The sequence below is a fragment of the Berghia stephanieae genome, chromosome 4 (genome assembly GCF_034508935.2).
Source record: "Berghia stephanieae isolate SIO BIC M18660-M18661 chromosome 4, UCSD_Bste_1.3, whole genome shotgun sequence".
In the NCBI taxonomy this organism is placed as follows: Eukaryota; Metazoa; Mollusca; class Gastropoda; order Nudibranchia; family Aeolidiidae; genus Berghia; species Berghia stephanieae.
Genome location: NC_088363.1, coordinates 11,420,463 through 11,425,462, shown reverse-complemented (window position 1 = coordinate 11,425,462; position 5,000 = coordinate 11,420,463). Strand labels below are relative to the sequence as shown.

General features: G+C 36.1%; 1 protein-coding gene across 4 annotated transcripts in view; it reads left to right on the top strand.

Moving 5' to 3' along the window:
- The window catches only part of LOC144970030 (uncharacterized), a 586,145-nt gene that overhangs the window by 548,084 nt on the left and 33,061 nt on the right, over positions 1–5,000 (top strand). The window lies entirely within an intron of this gene.

Genomic DNA, 5,000 nt, shown 5'->3' with positions numbered 1-5,000 from the left:
CCATTACAACAATGAGACCATAATGACTTGGGTTATCAGACCTGTAAATAAGTGAACGTCGGTTTTTATTAATTTGTTTAGTTTAATTTCGTAATTTCAATCATTGGACATCATTTTATTCATCAGTAATTGTTTATTGTTTTGTTATGTTTTGTTTTAATTAAGTTGTTTTACTGTATGTATATTTATGTGTGTGTGTGTGTGTGTGTGTCTAGTTTTTAATTAATTATTTATAAATTTGTGACTCGCCACCTCAAAACGGTAATATGTCGGGACGTTCTAGATGTTGAAAATTGAATTTATCATGGGCAATCTGAATCTTTTAAAAGAAGGCAACAGCTAACACAAAATGCAAGTTATACTATTACTACTCAAAAGCCTGCCTGAATAGGAATCTTTTCAAAAGTGCCTAAAATTCCTGAGCTCGGGGGAGTCTTTGATTTCTTTATCTAAATGGTTTCGTACTTTTGATGCCTCGGCAGAGAAAGGTTTTTTCATCCAGAGATAGTTTCATCATCATTGTCTTTTTCACCCTGGGTCAGGGTATAGGACACAGACAAACAGTTTCCATCCTGCTCTATCCTGAGCTAACTTTTTGATCTCATTCCAGGTCTTACCACTTCTCTGTATATCAGCTTCTTTAATTCTTCTCCATGTTCCTCGTAGCCTTCCCCTTGATCTTTGGGCAGAAGAAGAGATAGTTTACATAATATATGGGATCATTAATCCTTTTGTATCGGACGATTACAGTCTTTTGTCATTTTACGTATCTTTACAATCCACATTCAAATAATTTAACAATGACATTTTTATTATCTTCCTTGCGTTGACTAAACGCTTTGTGAAAATAGCCCATCTTGTAAAATGTGTGAGTGTATAATGAAATCATGTGTGCTAGACACAGGGTGGTCTAAGTCTTGTGTTCCTTTGCTTATCTTTACAATCCACATTTCAACTAGTTACCAATGAGTAGCTTTTACAATCAACCTAACATTAGACTACTGCATCAGAGGAAAATTGAAAATAGTGGAATGAAAGGGACATAACTCGTACAAAGTGTCTAGGCAAAATAAAATTCTCTCGGTTGTCTCCCGTGAATACATTTACTTACTTTGAAAGGTCTATCTTTAAAAAAAATATATTATTATAATCCTTTCACTTAAGAATAGAATTAATTCAAACCAGATTTTCTTTCATTATTTATACCGTAGACTAAATTGTTTTCGCACTTAGACAGTAGCACGGAACCCCTAATCGTCGCCTTTATGTGTGTCTTTATATAAACATTATAACATTGCCTTGCTTACCGGGGCTTCTTCTCATAGACAAATTCAAATCCTGTCTGTTAAGGGTTAATGTTGTTTGGTGCTGTAATTATGTTGTAATTATGTGTCATCTTATTCATATCCTCTTTAGAGAGAGAAAAAAAAACAAAGAAGAAAACCATCAAGTAACATGTTTTAGTGTTAAGAACATCAACGCTTTTTATTTATCAGATCAACACAGACGATAAGCTGATTTGTGAAGACATCAATTCGTTGTTTATTTCAAAAACTCTAACACAATTCTTGGAGATAAAAAGATGTTGCAACAAACACAATTTTATCACCAGTAACTTAAATTTGTGGAGATAGGAATAACAACCAACAAGGTCTATCCAAACACAGGCCTTTTATTTAAACTTTGAATAATCAAACAATAAACCAAACATTGCGTATCGTCGTCACCATAGCAACATGCCACCCATGATATGGAATAACAGTCACAGTGGCAGTAGTGACAGTTTACGGCGGTCCCGTCCTAGAAAGACTGCTAGGACTGCCAACAAACTGGCCTGTGTCCTGTCCGAGTCATCGTCCACGTGGTCTCTGACGTCACTGGTTCTGGAGTTGGATTTGGAAGCAAGGGTAAGGTGGAAGTCATTCATTAAATTAAATAAATCATGTCATGTTTATTTCTTGCAATAGATGGTTTTGGTTCCGACTGCGTAGTAGGTAGAGTATTCGCCTTCAAACCAAGAAGACCGAAATCGATCCCATGTTTAGCCAAGTTTTTTTCTTTGTTTGTTTGGGGTTTGTTTTTTTTTTTTTTTTTGTTTTGTTTTTTTTTTTTTTTTTTTTTTTTTTTTTTGTTTGTTATTTTTTTTGGGTGGATATTGGTTGGGTCTTTTCTTTGTTTGACTTTTGTTTTTGTTTTATTTTATTTTGTTTTTGTTTTTTTTTTGGTTGTTTTTTTTTTTTTGTTTTTTTCTTTGGGTTTTTTTAAGGGGGGGGGGGGGGGGTTGTTCAATTTTTGTTAGTTTTCATTTGTTTTGTTTGTTAGCCATTTATTTTTGTCTATTACTTGTTCTTTTTTCTTTTCTTTTTCTTTCTCTTTCTCCTTCATCTTTGCGAGTTTCAATGCAGATTTCTCATTATCAATTTGGTTGGCGATATTCCAATAATTCGTCACCATGCAATTCATTTGATTCAAGAATATCTACATTCAAATGCAAACATGTCTTTTCATTGAGCGTCACTTGAGCATGCATGATACACGAGTTGTTCTAATGTCAAACAGAATGGAAGACCGGCATAAAATCCAGTCTGGTGTCTATGATTTACTTTTAATTTCACGCCCTGATAGTTTATTGAGACCAAGTCGTTGAACTCCACGTAGAAATTACATGCTGTATATTATGTGTGTTATGGTTTATTTATCAATGCATTGCTTGTCTGTGTATGTGTATGTGTATGCATGACAATGAGAACATGTCGTAGAGCAGGTTCTGTGTTTATAGACCTGTCTGTCTTTATGAAAAAATCGTAGAATTACGAATAGTTGGTTCCAAATTCATAACTTCATGAGCATCTCTGTTATTGAAACGTAAAGGGTTTTGAAGTGTTATATATCATTTTAAGGGTGACTTCGTGATTTTTCAAGTTAACCATAGCGAGTACATTTTTTGATGTAAAAATTAAGAATTTAAAAGGCTTTTAATTTTTTTTTTAAGTCCACAGGGCTGGTATAACAGTTCAATTTAAAAAGATTTTAATTATGACATTTGTGATCAATCGGCCCTATAGATACTGAGCGCTTGGCTAGGAAACAAAAGTTATGCCCGCTGAGAGCACGTAATGATGCCTGACGATGTAGAATCGTTATCCGTCATTTATTTATAGTACTACGAAAAACAAGTTCTTAAAGGTAGAAAATCTAGTGTCAAGTTGTCTAGAAATTCCTCAGGAATTCATTTCCATCCGGAAATATAGAGGACCAACATACAGTACTATCTGTAACCTTGAATGTTTATAGTATGGATAATTCAGTTAAGTGAGAAATACTCATAAAAATGCATGGCACAAAACAATAGCAAAGACCTGAGTGACGTCAAATTCGTTCTATCTATGAATATCTGAAAAAGTTTGCATGGAACAGTATCAGACAAGGCAGACGAGAAAAATAAAGAAATCGATGCGGGTAGTTTTTTATTTTCTTGTATTTTTCTCTCCGCTCTGCTTTGCCCGGCACTGGTTCATGCGCACTTTTTCAAGCCAAAGAGAGGGCGTAATAATATACGATTCTTACACTCTTGCTTTTTGGAATCCTGAACCTGTTCCCAATCGCTCTTGCGAGTACATACGCGTTGAGAACAGAGTTCGATTTCCAAAACGCAAGAGTGTAAGAAATATTTTATTCTACCCCTCAGTCGATTCCGATTTCGTCATCTTTGAATAAAGGCATGTTAAAAACACTTAAATAATAGGTCTACTTCTATTTAAAGAATCATTTTTATTGAAATTTAACAATTTATAATCTGACGTCACGTTTTATTATTGTAAACATAATAATATTATCATTACGCGTTACAATAATTTAGGGAGAGGGGTGGGTGGATTAACAAAGAATACCCCAACACCTGAACGCAAATCTCTCAAGATTATCTTGTCAATCTTCTTCCATTTCAACTCCGCTAGGATCTAAGACAGAAATGAATTCCCGAGGAATATTTCTAGACGACTTGACACTAGATTTTCTACCTTTAAGAGCGTGTTTATCGTAGTAATAAATATAAATGATAGATAACGATTGTACAAGTTGGCAGTTGGTGGCACCATTACATGCTCTCAAGTTTTGTTTTATCTCATGACGGTTGCACAGCATACACTTTATAATGATATTATATATTACGAGACAATCAACCTGTTACCCTAGTACATTAAAAAAAAAATATCGATCTGAAAAGATTTGCAGAAAAAGGGGAAAATAACACCCTAAAATAAAAATCAGCCTGACTGGAATGAGGATCGAACCTCAGATTTTGTGATTTGTTAGGTCTGGCGGAGTGCCCCCTATGTAATTTTTCACTCACATTTTTTTTTAATTGGGGGGAGGGCGGGGGGGGGGGGGGGGGTAAAAACAGCGCTACTTTCCACTAAGGCATTCTGATTTGGTGTTCATTTCAGTTGGGTCGATTGGATGCGGGAATTATGTGTTGCGAAATGCCTCTCCTGTGGACTTACCACAGAGGTAGCTTATCAAGGTCTCGAACCATCAGATCAATTCAAGGTCGTGTTGGAAGAAGACAGCACTGCTCTATACTAAAGGGGGCCCTGATTTTGCAATCATGCCATTTATCCGATATTTATTCAGATACGAATAGAATCGGGAAAACGGGATGAAGCCGGGCTAGAATGAATCGCTAATTGAGAATCGGGGGAGGTTATTTGTCAGTCGTGACGAAAGGGGCCAAAAATCAGCCAAATCCGTTACGCTAGGATGGAGAGTTTGACATGCATAGCAGTTGCTGTTGTTGTTATGAGCCTGATCGAAATGGCTAGGCAATGCCTGTGACACTCGGCCCTTGAAAGGTGTCTTGTCCTGGGGATCGGCTGGCGTCAGTCAACATGAAATGTCACTCGTTTATAATCCTCCATTGTGGTTTGGAAGAAGAATAAGAAGAGAGAGAGAGAGAGAGAGAGAGAGAGAGAGAGAGAGGGAGAGAGAGAGAGAGGTGAGGG